The sequence below is a fragment of the Urocitellus parryii genome, unplaced genomic scaffold (genome assembly GCF_045843805.1).
Source record: "Urocitellus parryii isolate mUroPar1 unplaced genomic scaffold, mUroPar1.hap1 Scaffold_40, whole genome shotgun sequence".
Classification (NCBI taxonomy): Eukaryota; Metazoa; Chordata; class Mammalia; order Rodentia; family Sciuridae; genus Urocitellus; species Urocitellus parryii.
The window spans coordinates 7,292,478-7,311,646 of NW_027553586.1; the positions used below are offsets into that span (position 1 = coordinate 7,292,478).

Below are 19,169 nucleotides of genomic sequence, written 5' to 3' on the forward strand. Positions count from 1 at the left end.
TATACTGCCTATTAATTTGACCAGATCAGAAGCCAAAACATTAGTTGCTCAAGACACATCTCCACCTAATTTCCATCTATCTCCATCGTGGAAGGCAGAATAATGGCCCCCAAGATCTCCCAGTCCTAACCACCAAAACCTATGTTTGTCACTGTGATGGGAAAAGATATGCTTATGATTAAGAATCTTGAAATGAGGTGGTTAGGGATTATTCGAGTGGGCTCAACCTAATCATAATTTGTTAAAATTGGAGAATCTTTCCTCATATGATCAAAGAGAAATGTAAATAAAAACCCAAAGAAAATCAGAAAATTGCAACATTGCTGGCTTTAAAAATGGAGGAAGGTGATCATTAAACAAGGAATGTAGACAGCCTTTAGTACCAGAAAATTCAAGGAAACAGATCCTCCTCCACAGCCTCCAAAAAGGAACACAACCCTGCTGTCACTTTGCTTTTAGTCCAATGAGCCCTCCATCAGACTCTGACTTACAAAATTACACGACAATGAATTTATGTTGTTTTAGGATACTAAAGTGTGTGACAACTTTTATAGCAGTAGAATAATATCCATGTGCTTTTTGGTTCATCAGTTTAAGAATATAACTGATCAACTCTACTCACTTAGTCAACAAGATTCTTCACATCAGCCCTTTCTTTACCTACCAAGACCAATTCAAATGGCTCAACTTTACACACAAAGGCCTTTATAATTTTATTGCAGATATCTTCCTGTTTCTCTTCACCGATATGCACCGAAGATTTGATACCCAAATTGGCCTTTCAATTTCTGGGCATTGTGCATTTGAACATCTCTTTCATAACATGCTTTTAAGATACACACGTGTTGAAATTTGTGTTGTCCTTCTAAGTTTGAAACTCATTACTACCTCCTGCAGTGGTCTTCTCTGATTTCTCTAGCTGGAAGTGAAAGTTCCCATCACACATTAAATAAATGATCCAGGATTTTCTTTGTTGGACAAAGGACAGTAAAAAAGGACAGTAAAATAATGAATCAACAAGTAACTGTACAAAACTTATTCATCTGTGACATTCCCTGTGGGTCATCTTTAAAAACACCTGGTATAGCATATCATCTCTGCTTTAGATGGAACACTTTGGATTTTTAAACACTAATTTTATTAAACTGTCTTAATGATGCTAAAGAGTAAATATCATATTGTCATCTTAGAAGACAGTCATGATGAAAATATGATACAATTATAGCATTTAGGTAGCTCTATAACATACTGTGCAATGAACATTGTAAATAATCTTTAGATTACAAACATTCTTTTAGTCAGAACAGTTTTTCTGTGTTGATATTGTTCCTTTAAGGATGTTCTAACATTTCTCCATTCTCTCATTATTATCTTTGGTTATTTTTCCATATTTTGAAACTTATTATTTTGCTTTCTCTGGACGGTATTTTGTCAGAACCCTAGATGGAGGATAGACTGGGAAAAACCTGCCCAACATAGGGACGACAGGGCAATGTTTTTTTCCAGAAATGGTAACCACACAAAAGATCTCAGAAAGTCCTCCTGGGCTTTAGGATTTTTAGGAATTGCAATTTATATGGGCAGAAGTGGGAATCATATAAAAAGAAGAGATACAGAAACTGCCTCAGTTTTGTTGTTGTTGTTGTTGTTGTTTGTTTGCTTGTGTTCGTTTTTGTTACTAGAGATTAAACCAAAGGGTACTTAACCCCTGAGCCACATCCCCAGCCCTTTTTTAATTTTTTTTAATTTTGAGACAGGGTCTCGCTAACTTGCTTAGAGCCCTGCTAAATTGCTGAAGCTAGCCTTTAACTTGCAATCCTCCTGCCTCAGCCTCCCAAATTGCTGGGATTACAGGCAGAGAATCTCCTACTTGATTTCCAAAATGTTTTTATTATTCCTTCATAACACTGACCCTGCTTCTAAACTGGCACTGTTGGAAAGTGGTACTGAAATGAAAAAGAAAATAACTGATGTTGGAACATAAGAAGAGTAGTGATTAAATTCTACTGGAGAGACCATATATTAAATAGCCATTCAGCTGGGCACTAAATTAGGAATTATGGATACAGAATTGATTATATTTGGCCTTGTCCGCAAGAAGCTTAAGAACTAAGCCAATTCATAGTTCATCAATTCATCAAGGGGTTAATTGGCTTTCAACAATTAGTTTTCAGTTATTTAACTTTTGGCATATTGACCTGACTTTGAGAATTTCTAAAAATTTCTTAGAGTGATCTTCTCTTTTTTTTCCCTCTCATATAAAGTACAACAGGCTTCCATGGTAGTCCATAAAAATCAGGCCCAGGTTGAGTATCATCAGGAAATGTAGTAAACAGCTGAAACAGACAAATTAGAAAAAATGGGAAACCTTAAATTTATAACAAAACAGTCACAAAGAATCATGGCAATTCTAAACCAACCTCCTCATCAGAAAACCACCTCCTCAATATTTTCCAATAGCTTCTTCAAGAGAGAGGATACTGGCAGTCTCATACTTTTTGTTCTCTTGCAGTGTTTTCAAGTATAATGAATCTAAATACTTTTAAAAAAATATTTATTTATGTATCTTTAGTTTTAGGGTGGACACATTGTTTTGTTTTTATATGGTGCTGAGGATCGAACCCAGTGCCTCATGTATGCTAGGCAAGCACTCTACCACTGAACCACAACCCCAGCCCGAATCTAAATACTTTAAATTGAGCATACATTTCCAGTTTGTAACAGGCCCTATATCATCACATTGTCTAACACCTGGCTAGAATCCCTCTGGATCATTCTTTTCTCTGATAACCTGGTTTTTAGAATTTAAAAAATTCATTTAAGACAAAAACTTAAATATATGAAAGAACTAATTAATTTTATGGCAACAAATAAAAACAATGATGATGTATGTATAAGATTTTAAATCTTACTTCCATTCCACTCTTATATATACAGATAAGTGACATGTAATTTCAGACAACTCTTGAAAACTGGCTTAGATAAACTTCTCTGAATTTAACATCCTTCTATAAAATTCAAAGCCTAATTTTAAATGGTTGCTCAAAGGCAGTGTAGTAAACACCTGCCTACTCTTCCGTTTTCACTGCCCTCTACAGGTAATACCAGATAACTGTCATTTGGGCCCAATTCCCCAGCAGTCTCCCTAGGGAAAAAACCTGTAGTAACGTTAGCTGTTTGGATTGTTGGCTGCATTTGGGAACATACCATGAGGTTGTCACCTCTATTCCGTCAAAAAAAAAAAAAAAGTGCAAGTGGGGAAAGCTCAAGTCCACTCTTACTGGCCTCGCTTAACAATACAGTCACGTCCTGCCTGCCTTGGGCCTGACACACTCCATTTCTCCGTCGCAGCGACAGTCAGTGCACCCACTCAGCCAGAACTCAGCCACCCGCCGCCTGCCAGAGCTGGGGTCCCTCCCTGGGAATGGGACCATCACCTCCAGTAGCTTGGCTATGAGGGCTGCGTAGAGCATCAACAGGGGTCCCAGGAGCTCCGGGTCCCCCGGGGAAGCACAGTGGCAGGTACTGTGAGTCCATGGTGTAGGGACAGCTGAGCGGAAGTGATGCTTCCCTGCAGAACAGCACAGGACCCTGTCTTTCACTGTTTCCTACTTTGGGAGGACCCAGCACAGGGGGCGCGTACTGGGAGTGAACTTTGCCTTCCTCCACCGCAGGCGCTTTTTGCCCAAAGCATGTAAAATGCGTCATCAGAGGAAGCCACTGGGCGGACTGCAGTGAGCAGATGGAGGATGCTGAGGGGTGGGGCTGGGATCGGAAAGAACCAACTGCGGAGCCCAGCGGGGGACAGCACAAGGAGAGCCAAGCGGAAGAGTCCAAATGAAAGGACTCCAGAAGGAAAGACGCTCACCTGTCCCCGGATTACTGCTGTACATAGGTGTAATCTTAATATAATCTTCTATTTGTTCCTTCTGTTCTTTGTTCTTTTTCTTTTCTTTCTTTCTGTCTTCTTTTGCAGAAATACCACTATCGGTATGCTTTAGTGATTTCTCTATTGGCTTATTATTCCTCTATTGGCTATAACTCTGTTTTCTAATCTTAGTGCTTCAGAGTTTAGAATATACATCTTTAATTTGTCACAATCTACCTTCAGATGATACTATATTACTTCACATATTCAATAAGAAAGTTAAAATAATTACTACCCTTCTGAGATTTATAATGTTGTCATGTATTTTACTTTACATGTTTTCTAAGTCCCATACTACACTGATATTTGTCTTTAAACCGTCAATGACTTTTTAAAATGTTCAAATAAGAAAAATTATTTTAAACATTTATGCACACAGTAACCATTTTCTTTACTCCTTTATTCCATTATTTCCGTCTGCTGTCTTTCAGCTTGTATGTCAGTACAAGTCTTCATTTTAGAAAGATATTTCACTGGGCACGATATTATCGGCCAACATTATTGCTCTTCAAATATATTAAAGGTATCACTCCACTATATTCTGTGTTTCATTCGGGGTACTTCTCTTGCTTTGTCTTCAAGTTCACTAACAATTTCATTGCAATGCTTATTCTGGCATTAATCTCATCCACTGTATTTATCATATATTTTCAACTCTACAAGTCTGATTTTCTTAAAATATATCTTCTATATCTCTTTTTACCTTTTTAACACACGAAATATAATAGTCATAACTTTAAAAAAAATGCCATTACCTCATTCTAACATCTCCGCCAGTTCTCAGTTGGCTTTGATTGGATGATTCTTCTCCTCATCATTGTGGATTGTATTTTTCTTGCTTCTTTGCATGCCTGGTAAGCTTTGATTCGATGCCATACATTACGAATTACTTTTCTTAATATTTTGTATACAGTTAAATTACTGGAAACAATTTGAGTCTCTTGGGTCTGAATATTTGTTAGGTATGACATAAATTATAACAGTCAGTCCGAGGTAACACCCTTCTGATTATTCTACCCAACTTCCTTAGATAGTTTTTTTCAGGTGCTATTCTGGTCCCTGTGTTAGGACCTGTTCCTTCTAATCACTTAAGATTGTTTCTCTGACTTGCTAAGCAGTTTCATCACACTTATGTGCTGATCAATACCCTGCTGAACACTCAGGGAGCCTTTCACAAATTTCCAGAATTGTCTCTCAATGTAGGAACCTTCTTTTGTTACTCCACCCTGTGAATTCTAGTCACTTTGGTTTTCCTGGAATCTCAGCACCATCTCTCAATTCATGGTATCCTCTGGTTCTGCCTGACTTCCCCTTCTTTGTCATGGCTTGGGAATCTCTTAACATAGTAAAAGCTGGGACAACTATAGAGCTCATAGCATTTGCTCCTTATGTTTCCAGAACCATTCTTTGTTGCTTGATCTCCAATGTTGCTTGATCTTCAAATTTTATGTTTGTGGGTTTTTTTTCATATTTATTTTAGTTGTTTCAGTTGGGAAGGTGAAGCCAGTACCTATATAAACCTATCATAGCTAGATGTAAAAATCATTTGCTTTTCTTTTTCTTTTTATGGTGCTAGGGATTGAACACATGGCCTCTTATATGGTAGGCAAGTGCTCTACCACTGAGCTACATATCCCTTTTCTCAATTGCTTATTTTTTTAATAGCAGAATACATAATAAAATAAATTTTTAAAGTTAACTATAAAAGAGAGTAACATCAAGTTCTTTCAAAATCAGGCAGGAGAATCACAAGTTCAAAGCTAGCCTCAGCAACTTAGCAAGTCCCTATGCAACTTAGTGAGAACTATCTCTAAATAAATATAAAGAGGCAAGGTATGTGGCTCAGTGGATAGGAGCCCTGGGTTCAATCACCAGTACAAAAAAACAGAAACAACTTATTTTTAAAAATTAACTTTGGCTCTTCTAAATATTTAAATAATTGTAAAATAAATTTAAAAATCTTAAAAAGTAATACCTAAATATTGAAAGCAAAAATGAAACAACCTGTGATATGAAGTTGGTGACAAACCACAGAAATGAGTTATTTCAAACACACCTTAGTGGGATATAGCTTAAAGACAAGATAATTTCATTTCATTTCAGGAATACATTTCTGAAAGTATTTTAAATAACATAAATATAGTCGTATGTTGCTTAATGATGGGAATAAATTCTGAAAAACACATCGTAGGCAATTTCAGTGTGCAAACATCATTGAGTATACTTATACAAACCTAGAAAATATAGTCATTTCCACACGTAGGTATTCATATATGGTATATCATTGCTTTGAGGATAAAAACCTATAAGATATTATTATACTGAATACTGTAGACAATTGTAACATTGTAAATGTTTATATATCTAAACATATCAAACACAGAAAAGATATTAAAAATACTAGGTGACAAGAATTTTTTAGCTCCATTATTATGCACTAATGACCAAAATGTCATTAAGTGGCACAATACTGTAAACAATTATATTGATGTCATTGAAAACTAGAACTCCAACATCAGAGAAAGAAAACACAAATCTAAGATAGATGAAGTGAAGTAAAATCTCTAGCATCCTGAATTTTCATGGGAATTATCTAAATGACATGATGAAAAACCCCCACATATTTCTGAGCTTTGTTCACTAAAAAGGCCTACAAATGACAGTCAATTTGAGCAATAAGGAATCCTAGTACTTGGAATGTAGCCTCTAAATATGACTTCCTATTGAAAGGAACCAAAGTTATTTTAGAGAAATAGTTCCTTCAAGGTCTGGACAGGAAATGTTTAAGATGAACTTGGAACATCTCATACTTCAAAAGCAAGGGAAATAGGTAACAATGACCACTAGGTGGTGGCAAAGGGTCCCAGGAGCCAAGATAAAGAGGCTTCTACAAGGCAAAAGGGGGGAGAAATGGAGCATCAGGTAAGAACAATTACTATTCCTAATTGGATTAAACACACCAAATATTTTTAAATGCATGATAATCATATTGACAAATAAAAGTTTAAAAGATTTCAAGCCCCTTTGCGTATCATTTGATAATGCTAGAAGAATACCTTACTATTCTGAATTGAACCTAAACCTGACTACCAATTTGCAAGAAATATAAAGCAACAGACAGAGGCTGAGGTTGTTAGCTCAGCACTTGCCTAGAATGCATGGAGCCTGAGGTTCAATCCCCAGCACCACCCAAAAAAAAAAAAAAAAGGCAATAGAGAAAACAGGTTAAATTGTTGTACCAGGGGATGTCATTTATTCACCAAAACTATAATATATCCTAGAAGTCCCACAAACATATTTTTTTCAATTATTGCAAAAAGTTATATTGGTACCAGGGATTGAACTCAGGAGCACTTGATCACTGAGCCACATCCCTAGTCTCAACCCCATTTTGTATTTTATTTAGAGACAGGGTCTCACTGAGTTACTTAGCACCTCACTTTTGGCTTTGAACTCGTGATCCTCCTGTCTCAGCCTCCCGAGCCGCTAGGATTAAGGCATGTGCCACCATGCCCAGTCAAAATATATTTTTAAAGAGCTATTTTTCAGATAGAAAGCCACAAGGGACATGCAACTGTCACCCCTAAGAGCAGGAGAACAAATAGGTGAGCATTCTACCTGGAGGCACCCTCTAGAACTCAGTTTGGGAAGGGGAACCCAAATGGGGCATAACAGTCTCACTGAGGAGAGAGAGACCAGAGTTCCAGGAGATTAAGCAGCCAAAAATATGTAGAGAAAACTACCAGAAAGATGGGAGCCACAAGAAAAAGAGTTCCAGAAATCCGCATGGAGGTGGTCTTCAGTTTAGGGCTACATTCTAAGCAGTACCTGCGAGGGCCAAGAACAACTATAAGCTAACCAGTCCCACAGTTGGCACTGAGCTGAGAGAAGTCTGGATTCCAGCTAGCCAGAGAGAGTTGACATACAAAAACAGTATGGTCAACAAGCTCATGAAGAAGTATTTGATCCAGGCATCATGGCACATGTCTGTAATCCCAGCAACTCAGAAGGTTGAGGCAGGAGGATCCCAAGTTTGAGGCTGGCAACTTATCAAGGACCTAAGCAAGTTAGTGAGACCCTATCTCAAAAGAAAAAAAAAGTTCACTCAATATCATTAATTATCAGGAAATAAACTCACAAAGACATACCCACTAGAATGGCCCAAGTGCTAGTGAAGATGAAGTCAAGTGGAAGTCTCCTAAATTGCTGGTGGAAGTATAAAATGATTGTAGTCATTTTTAGCATGGCTTGACAGTATCACATAAGATAAAAACATACATTAAACGTAGGAGGCAATTGCACTCCTAGATATGAGTCCACTTATAGTGGCATATATATGAAATAGTACTGTAGGAAAAATGAATCTATAGTTAAAAAAAAACTTATCAGTGGTTGCCTGAAACAGGTGGTGAAGGAACTCACTGGGAAGGATCCCAAGGAAACCCCTTTTCTAGTGAAAAAACTGTTCTATATCTTGATTATGGTAGTTTTTATATGGGTATCTACATTTGTTAAAACTCAAGAGTGTGCTTGCTTTGGCAGCACATATTCTAAAATTGGAACAATACAGAAAAAAATTAGCATGGTCCCTGAGCAAGGATGACACCCACATTTGTGAAGCATTCCATAGTTTTGTGGAACCAACCCTTCAACAGATGAATGGATAAAGAAACTGTGGTACATATATGAAATGGAATATTACTTATAGCATTAAAAGAGAAAAAATTATGGCATCTGTGGGTGAATGGGAATATCAGGTTAAAGGAAGTAAGCCAATCCCCAAAACCAAAAGCTGTATGTTCTCTCTGAAAGTGGATGCTGAACCATAATGGGGGTGAGGTGGGTGGAAAGGGGCATGGAAGAATGGAGGAACTTTGACTGGGCAGAGGGGAGGTAGGAAGGGTGAGGGGGCATAGGGATAGGAAAGATGGTAGAATGAGATGAACCTGATTACCCGAGGTACATGTAGGACTACACATGTGTTGTGTACAACTAGGAAAAGTTTTGTTCCATTTATATACAATGAATTGAAATGCATTCTGCTACCATGTATAACCAATTAGAACAAATTTAAAAAAAAACTCACTGATATTGGCTATCAAGGAATTACTGTTAAGTTGGGTGATGGCCCGTGGGTTCATTATACTATTCTCTATGCTTTTCTTTAAAGCTTTTCTAATTAAATTTATTCTTTAACTAGTACAAAGAAACAAACACTACAATTATTGAAGTAGGTAACACGACATTTTGATGCATGTATACACTATGTAATGTTTAATTCAGGTTAAATATATCTACCTCCTCAAACATCATTTCTCTATGGTAAAACTTTCACAATCTTTTCTTCTAGTATTCTGAAATGTACAGTATGTTATGGTTACCTATAGTCCCCTACTATTCTCTCTGCTCTTATTTGAAAGTTTCTATGATAAAAATACTAAAAATAATTTTTAAATTAAGATATAACTTCAAATATTTAAAGGATTTCTATGTAGAAAAGAATTCAATTTTATAGAGGAAATCATGTGAAGGAAAATTTGGAGTCAATACAAGGATGAACTAGACAACAGAAGATCATATAGCCTTGTAAGAGAGTGACTCATGCTAGGAAATACTGGTGTACAGGCCTCATAACTACTCGTCAGGGCCACAGTAAAGAAAATTACAGCAATGAATGAGAAACTAGACTAGCAGCCTTCCAAGGTTTCTTCTAACACTAAGATTCTACTAAGATTCCATTGATCAATGAATCTGATTGGTGCACATCTCCCAAACACATCAGAGCCTATTACTCTCCAGTCCTATCAGATATCATACTACTTGATTAAGATTTTACATTGACTTGTTCATAATTTTTGCATATATTTATTAAGTCCCTTTCTTAAGGCTTTCAAAAATCACAATCATGCCTTACACCTGTTAGACTCTTTTAGTCCTCACACAATGTCCTGTACATACTGGGCCATCAAAATGCCTTTTTGAAATCTCCTTTCAAATCAGTCTCCTAACATTGTGCCTCTTCTTTACCACTCACATCTATGTCTTACCTATCACCTTACAATCACTGACCATACCTGCACCACATTCGTGTCACCCGACCTAGACCTAGAGGAGGGCTCTGTGCATACCTAAAAATATGAATAAAGTAATCCTTCCCATATCGAGAGGCTGTTAACTTTCCAAGTGATGCTGATTCATTCTGATAATCAAACTATGACTGTGGAAGACTGCTTTAATCACTGGAAATATCATTATTCTAACTGCCTGGCTTGTATATACCTCTTACTCAGGTGGCTGCCACCATCATGAACAAACATGGAGCCAACTCAAAAATGATTTGTTTCTCCCCACCACATCTATTCCACCCTGGTGGTCTTTCCTCCCCAGGTATATTCATTGTCTTTATATCACCTTCTGACTGCCTACATGAGAATTAGGGGGTTCGTGGGGGTAAAACCCTTCAAAGTGCCAGACACCGCACCAGACACTTTACCTTGTCAAATCATTAAATTCTTATGATTGGAGTAAGCATTATCTACATTTTTCAGATGAGGAAAACTTTTTTCAAAAGTTTAGTTATTTGCCCAAACTTCTAAATGGTAACCTTGGGATTTGAAACCAGATCTACCTGGCTACAACATTTATACATTTTACAAGGAAAACAACATCATCATCTTTCTTACACAAGCCTTGAAATAAAACAATCTACAGGAAACAACTTCAGTTGAGGAGGATTACTGTCACAATGGCCCTAGGACCATCTTATCCTCCAACCTCTAAAAGCTTTCTCATTCCTATAATTAAACTCTAAAAGTCCAATATCAACAAATACCAATGGGGGGAGGTAAGCCCTAAAATGCTTAGATAAGCTTCTAGACAGATTAAATATCTTGTTTGGATCATGATTTTCTTTAGAAAGATCAGCCTTAAGTGACTCTTTCTAAGAAACAGATCTAACCTAATTCCTTTCATTCTTAAAATTTCTAAGGATCCCCACTATTAATGGTCTAATGCTACTTTGGCTCATGACTTCCTTTAAGATTTGCTGGCCTCTCCAACAGGCCCATCCCCCTCCAACTTCACACTTTACAACACCAACTATTCACATTCTCCTGCCCTCCCAGAATATCCTTTTCTTCATGTTTCCATTTCTCTGAACACATTTCTTCTGACTGCCAGCTTCCCCCACCGTCCTCCACCCCAGCCTGTCTAATCAACAACAAACCACATGTCAAACTCCTGTTTGCCCTTTGCCTGTGCTTCAAACACATCTCAACTACTTTCTGACCTTATTGATCACCCTTCCAACCATAATAAATGCATTTATGGACAATAATGTTCTACCATCAAATAAATACCTCTCTTTCTGCCATTATCTTACTGTGTTTCAAGTGAATGCTGTTATCTCCCTGCCAGAATGAAAGGTTCTGAGGGGAAGAACCAAGTTTTTACAGGTGTGCAAATGTCCAGCCTTGGTAGACAGCAAATCTTCCTCATGTGCTAAACCAAGTAGCCATTAAAGCCACACCCCTATGGCTTTTGTTTCAGGAGCTATCTACTCAAAGGGTCAGGAGTCATTTTCATAAAGACATTTTAAGTTCTTCACTTCATGACCAGAAGCCACTTAAAAACTAATAAATAATCAACATTTTAATTGAAGAAACTATGTCAAACTTACCATCTTAGACAAATAAAGCAAGAATGAATATAACAAGAAAAGTATGCTGTCCAAAAGGGTGGCATCTTCTGGCTCTTCCACATTTATCTCTAGTTGGTTTTCTGTATCAGCAGCATCAACAGGAGTACCTTCTGTTATAAATAGCTCTAAAATTGAAAGAGGAAATGGCTATTTTATTTTATGCTATAGAATACAAATTGTCTCTCTTCAGTTTCAATATTCATCGAGTATTTCACTAAATATATGAGTCACAGTGCCTGGAATATGTGGCTCTCCTAAAGACAATTAACACAGAGAAGAAAACTTCAAAATCCTAATTAGAGCTGTCAGACCCTTCAATTATAAAATGAACAATCTCCAGTCTACTCTCCACTACTTCCATGGCCATACAACTGCTACCAGAACAATATTTACTCAAGGAAAATTTTTAAACCAGAGATATATAGACAGGATCACATTCAAAAAACATGGATTTAGTGCTGGTGAAACTTTGTGTTTAAAATTTTAGGAAAGCTGAAAGAGAGGGAATCTTGGTTTGCAGATTTGCAGGTGGAATGAGCCAAGGCTTAACACAGTATCTGGCACCTGGCAGAGATACTCAACAATTATTTATTGAACGGACAGATGACAGCTATTTAAAAAGAACACAGTAATACCAAGAGAGACTAAAGGGAATTGGGAACAGACCTGCATTGAGGCTCTGTGAATGAGGTAGAATTCCAGTTAGACCTGAGAGCTTGTAGGGGTGGAATTTCAGTATGAGTTACATGAGCCTGGGGTATGTTTGATAAAACAGCAGGAGTCCAACATGCAGTTATTAAGAAGTTGGACCAGTTGCCTCTAAGGTCTTTCTCAACCCTGAGATTCTATTCACTACTATTTTTTTAAGCTTTTGCCTAATTTTTTTTTAGTTTTTGATAGACCTTTATTTTATTTATTTGTATGCAGTGCTGAGAATCAAACCCAGTGCCTCATATGTTAGACAAGCGCTCTACCACTGAGCTACAACCCCAGACCCTCCATTCACTATTGGTCTATGAATTTGACTGCTGGTGAAGTCTGCCCCATTGGCTCAGCATCTCAGCACCTGAGACACATTAAATGACATTTGGGAAGATTTTACCTATTAATGGTCATTGACATCATTTTGTGGTGGAACCTAAAAGGCCAGGGAAATAATTCATTCTTAATTTTGTAACCCAAGTTTTCCCTAATCTTGAAAGTTTTGGAGCATGAAAATAACAAATCTTAATGGTGCGTGATTCATTTTCAGAACCTTATGGAGTTAAAGACAGTTCAGAAGTCAGTAGTGTTCATATATGGATGTAATGTCTTCTTGAAAATGGGAGAACTGATATGTTATTCCTTCTCAAATTAACTGAATCCCCCCCCCGCTATGAGTTCTCCTACACTCTGTGTGTGCAGATGGTGGGGGGGTTCAGATCAGTGCTGCCAAGCCCTGCACTGGTGCAGGATAATGCTTATAGCTATGCTTACAGACCAGAACCTTTAAAAACACAAAATACAGTAATTACGGCTTCATAGAACCATACTGGATGGATAAAATAAAACAATTAGTCATCATCTAATTTACTGATAAAATGAGAGTGAGCAACACAAAAGTAGAATTCTGTTGATGCCATTATTGGGGATTTTTTTTGAAAAATTGTTTCTCATCTCCCACTAGATACTGTGCACTATGATGAAGTATTCATAAGTGTAAATCTAAAATGGATTGCAGTTCTGTACTGTTTCCTGTAAGTATGTAGTATAAAGATCTGGACCATTGACTGAATTTGAAAAAGTGTAATTACCATGTCCAGGAAGCAAGTCAAAACAGGACTTGAGCTATATTATATTCCATTTAGAAGAAAAGAGAAAAACACAGAATTTATGAGACTATGAACAGTGATTATTCAAGCTAACTTGTACCAGGCCAGACTTTCCTGGAAGGCCTGCTAAACACAGATTGTGGGTCCCACCCCCAGAGTTTCTGGTGCTGTTGGTCTGGTTGAAAACTACAGTTTTAGAGCATAAGGCCTTTGAAGAATAATATTTTAGTTGTAAATGGTTTACACAAGCTAGTCAAAGCTAAACATTTGCTTTTAGGTGAGTTACAGTCTCTGGCCTATTTTTGATTTCTGTTCATCTTTATTCTTGCTTTTCTCTCACTTAAGAGATTTTTTTTTGAACTCACATGTACCTATATCACGCTCTGCTCTATTTCGTACCTTTGGCAACAAATGTCCTTGAAAGCCTTCATTATGATAATGCCTCTGCTTTGTAGAGAAAAATTGGCAAGCTTTACCTGGGTCTACTTTCTCAGTATTTGGGATCTTAGACACTTCTGAAACACCCATGTCCTCAGTCACAGGTTGATTCAAGAGGCTGGGCTCTTCAGGATGGTTCATATTAAAATGATGACTCAGGAGGGGAGGCTCTTCATGAAGATTTCTATTAAGACGATTTGTGTTCTCTTTAGGAAAATCATCTTCATGGGGTGGCTGCATCTCTACAAGGGAGAAGAATGCATTGAGCCAGATGGATGACACTATCTACCCCCACTTAAGCCCAATGATCACACTCCCCCTCAGCACACAGCTCCAGATACCTCAACACTGCCCTCCATGTCCTGGCATGCGCCCACGAGAACAACTGGGCAAGGATACGGGAGGGTTAATTGTTTTCATCCCATTTAAAGGATGACTGAACTATACAGTCAAATTTATAAAGAAGCCTTTAATCCAAAGTATTTCATAAACAAATACATTTATGATAGAGGCTTCAATAACTTACCTTCCCTTGGCAAACCAACATACACCCACATGAATAAATGTGGAGAAGAGAATTCTGGTCCAGAACAAAAGTGTGAAATGTCTATTCTGCTCAGAAATAACAGGAACTCTTTCATCTACAAGTGTGCTGGTCTCAACGAACCAGTATAGAGAAGGGAATTCCATAAGTCTAGCTTGCTTAATGTGCCTTTCAAATATGTTCAAAGTGACCTAGGAGCCAAATGGTGAACCTATCTCCTTCCTGAGCTCAGGACATAGACCAATAGGATCCAGAGCAAAGATTATCTCTTTACAGCTTCATATTCTACCCTGAACATTCACTTGCACTTTGCATTCTTATCCAAAATATATCTGCTTTGATTAAATGTACAACTGTTTTCTTCCCCCAATTATCAGGTAAAATCAGCACTCTTGGGAAGTAAATTTTCCAATGGCTTTATGTCCTTCTGGAATTCTTATCATATACTCTCAGTTGAAATATTTCATTTTGAAAAACAATGGATAGAGATGATCAAATATGAAACCAGGAAACAAAGCTTTTATCAGGATATTGGCTCATTGTCAGTTTGACAAATATTTAATTGAAAGGCTTCTATGTGTCAAGCACTACATTACAAGGCTTGTCATCCTGGTTCCATCCTTGATTAATATGAATGTAAGGACCTTAGAACCCAGTGGAGTAAAACCAGAATAAGTGACCTCTCCCCCAAGAGACTGGAAATAGCATGGTATCCACAAAAGATAAATGCTGGGGAGGGGAATTCAGGCAAGCTATCCATTAAAAGTTATTCTAGGGCTAGGGTTGAGTGGTAGAGCACTTGCCTAGTACAGGTAAGGCACTGGGTTCGATCCTCAGCACCACATAAAAAGAGATTAAATACTAAAAAAAAAAAAGGTTATGCTAGTCACTCCACACGCACATGATCTAGTACAGGTATTTTATGATTAAGAAATTATGTTTAATAAAGCCCTTTTATAATTTTAACATAAAATGTGTACTGTTAACAGGTCTACTTTTGTGCATTAGTTTCTCATTTAATCTTTCTCTTTAGTTTTTATAAAATTTCTTATTGAACATGCTAACCAATCCCAACTGTCCTAAAGGAAAAAAAAGAATAAGCAATATCCTTTGATGCTGTAGCCCAAAAGAATGAATAAAGGAACATATGGGGCTCCTGAATCAGCCTTCTTTCTCCTTTAGGCACATGGAAACTGAACAGAACTTTACAATAATACACGAAAACATCTGGAAGAACAACTCCTTTTCTCCAGCCCAAGCCGCAGGCAGGTATTTACCTTCAGCTTTAGCCCAGATTTCCTCTAGAGGCGGCGCTATTATCAAAGGAGCAGTCTCCTCCACTGTGGAGTGCTTGTACCTCACAAAATAGATCAAGTCTTGGATATCATTAAGCACTGCAGCCTCTTCAAATATGTTACTTTGTTTTATTTCTGTGTCTGTATTATCATTCACACGATTATCAAGCATTTGCTCTGCTACGCTCAAAATGTGTGACTCAGAGGCATGGAAGACCTTATCTAGAACTTTTTCCACATTATAGGGCAGGCTCTCCTGCTGTGCTGACTTCAGCTTTAAAGACATTTCTTGCAACATGGCTTCCAGTTCTTGGACATCAAAGTACTTCAGGAAGCGTTGCAAGGACTTTTGTTCTATAAAGAAGCCGCGGATTATGGGCAAGTCTTCCTCCTGATCGCTAAGCTCTGGCTTTAGGGCTATATGTGGACTCTGTGGGAATATATCATCTTCAAGGTCTGCAGAAGCAGGACCCTGGCTTTTTGTGTCTGTGATATGCCCTATGTCCTCAAGGTCCTCTTTTGAGATTTCTTTTCCAGTAGCGTTTTGTGTAGACCCTAAAGTGTTCAGATGTTCCTTATGGTTGTCTTTTTCAAGATCGTCAGAATCTTTATCCTGAAATACTTCACTTATCCCTGAAGTCTGAGTGTTTTCCTCGTCACTTCTGTCAAAGAGTCCCTGGGCTTCCTCATCTGCCAGAGGACTTTCCTCCTTTCCCATTTCCATATCACCTCGTTCCTTGTCCATCATGTCTACCCTTTTGGCTGTGGTTTCTGTTTTCTTAAAAATCTCCCAAATTATACTCATTTCTTGTTTGTTTTCTTTGGTTTCTAGATCAGGATTGATAGTCTCTAAAATTGCTTTCTCAAGAACTTGATGGTTAACATTCTGAATCCCAGAATGTTTTTCTTTTGACTGTTTTGCACTTACAGCATTTTCATCCTCTAGTAGTTCTTCAGGGGGATAATAATCCTCCTCTACTGCTGCTGGCCTTTTGGTATGGTGACCCAGTACTTCTACCTCTTCAGTTTGCTCTGTTTTTTTTTATTTCCTGAGTCCCCTGTGTTGCCTTATGCTGAATCAATTCTTCAGCCGAGGACTGCTCTTTACCCTCATCCTTGGAAAGCCCTATCTTCTCATTTACTTGACTAACTGTAACAATCACATCTCTTTCTTGTTGCCAAGATAGATTTTTTCCAGGACTGGGGACCTCTTCTTCCAGTTCTCTTAACAAACCAATTCCATCTGGAGAGGAGAATCTAGATTGATTTTCAGTTTTCAGAACTAGTCCCTCTTTAATTTCCTGAGGTTGATGCTCCACTGAGTCTATGTGCAGGGTTGATGTATTTACTGAACGTGGATTGTCCATTCCATCTTTGGATGCATCATTTTGATTATCTCCCAGGAATGTTGTAATACCCAAGGATTCTGGTGGTTTACTCTGTTCTTGGGTCGTCAGAATCTCAAAGCTATCTTCCAAAATCTTCTCTCCAGGTGAAGAGAGTTCTTCATTCACTTCTTTTGAGTCTTTTGAGGTATGGATAACTGCTTCTTTGTTTTCAAAGATTGATTTTAATGTATACTTGCTCTTTTCAACAGCTGGTAATGAGCTGAGCTTATTGCTTTGAGGAGAAGTATATGCAATCATCCCTTCTACCTTCTCATCCTCTAATTCTGAAACATCTTGCATCAGGTGCTTCTTAGGCTCCTGAACATCTGTTTCTTTTCCTCTAATATGAAGTTCGATGTCCACTTTTGGCTCTTCATCATTATCTGTCTTAGAGGTTTCCACAAAAATACCATATTCTGCACTTTCGGGATAAATATAATCTGTTGCTGCTTGTGGTTTCTTCTGTTTTTTATCTGGGACTAAAGCTTCCTCATCTTCTTTTTCTTCTTCTGAATAAGAATTCTCCAAATCCATCATATCTGTTTTCTTATCACCACCTGTGCCAATAAATAAAGTATCCTCCAAGGTTGTCAGTATATTTTTATCATCATCTTTGATGCCCGGGGGCAGAGTTACCTCAACCTTATCTTCTTCATTTGAATTCTGCTCTTTACCTATTGAATCTTTCTCCACTCCAAACTCCACTGTGAATTTCATGTCTTCTTCATTTATAAAGGTTAGTAATGGGAGCTCCCCAAAGCTTTCCTCAGTCTCCTCTTCTTCCTTATCAAATGCATAATAATCAGCATCCAATTCCTTGTCATCAAAATCATCTTCTAATGAAGTCACCAGTCTGGGCATCTCATCATCAGACACAAGTGCATCAGCAGTAGAGCCAAATTTGGTTTTCAAGTCTAATGTCATTTCTTTTTTCAAAAGTTTATAAGCATGAGTCTTCTGTTCGTTTGAGACCTGAGAAATGTTGCTGGTTTTGTTTTTTTTCACTTTCTGGCACTTTCAATTTATCTGGTAGTATTTCTTCAAAAAGCTCAAATGAGGTTTGTTCACCCTGAGCATTATCTGTTTGACTATCTGCATGAGGATGGTTCTTCGGAGCCAAAAATTGTTCCTCAAGATCCAAAGTGTTTTCTGAGAATGCACTTTCAATTTGTTGTGAGTTCGCTTCTACTGGTTTAGGTTCAGGTTCAACATCCTGGGAGACTTCAGGAAATTGTTCCACTTTTTCTATAGCTTTCTCAGAATCTTCATTTGCAGAATCATACAATTCCAAAAATCCTAGAAGTTCTTTTACATTATAATTATCAAAATCATCTATTCCAACATCAAAACACACAAAATCTGTCTCCTGTAAGGAAAAGAAAACCATTAGTGTGTCAATAACAAAGTGTCACAAAAGCAAACTCATCCACGCTCCCAAATTCAGGATTGGTTCTAAAGAATCTTTGGGGTCAACCAGATTACCTTTCTCCAACCCCCATTGGCTAACTCCATCTATGGCTGAGTAAATCTGTCTTTTTCTAGACTACAGTGTTAGAAAGTCTAGTCTTTCTTTCTTTCTTTCTTTTTTTAACATGGGTCATATTCTTTAAAAAGCATAATGAGTAAAAATGGTGACAACTTGGTCTCCAACTGCCTGACTCTTGGGTCTCTCTCAATTTGCTCTGAACGTAAGTAGGGAAAGGCAAGGTATCACTTATAGGATCCTCCAGCTCTTAATATCTACATCTATGTTTCAGAAATTTAACTCTTAATCATTTGCTCAGGAGAAGCTGGAAGATCCTGCAGCATTGAGAAAGATGAATCAGTTTTAAAGTATCTTACTGAGATACAAGTACATTTGATGGAATGAAGAATGATATTAAGGAGGCTCCTCACATTATTATTACCACAAGAACAAACTGAAAACAAGATTCAACAAGGTATACACCTTTCTCTTCATCAGGGTTTCACAGTCACTAAGATCTCTCTCAGGACTATCTATATATTTATCTAATCTTCCTTCTTGCCACTAGTAAGCAAATTGATATAAAATGAGCCATAGTATG

General features: G+C 37.6%; 1 non-coding gene and 1 pseudogene across 1 annotated transcript; one reads left to right on the forward strand and one right to left on the reverse strand.

Moving 5' to 3' along the window:
* Positions 1-2,225: 2,225 nt before the first annotated feature.
* The window catches only part of LOC144252332 (transport and Golgi organization protein 1 homolog), an 80,267-nt pseudogene continuing 63,323 nt past the window's right edge, over positions 2,226-19,169 (reverse strand).
* Positions 8,455-8,562, forward strand: LOC144252343 (U6 spliceosomal RNA). Its single transcript, XR_013342959.1, has one exon. It is a non-coding gene; the product is annotated as a U6 spliceosomal RNA (small nuclear RNA).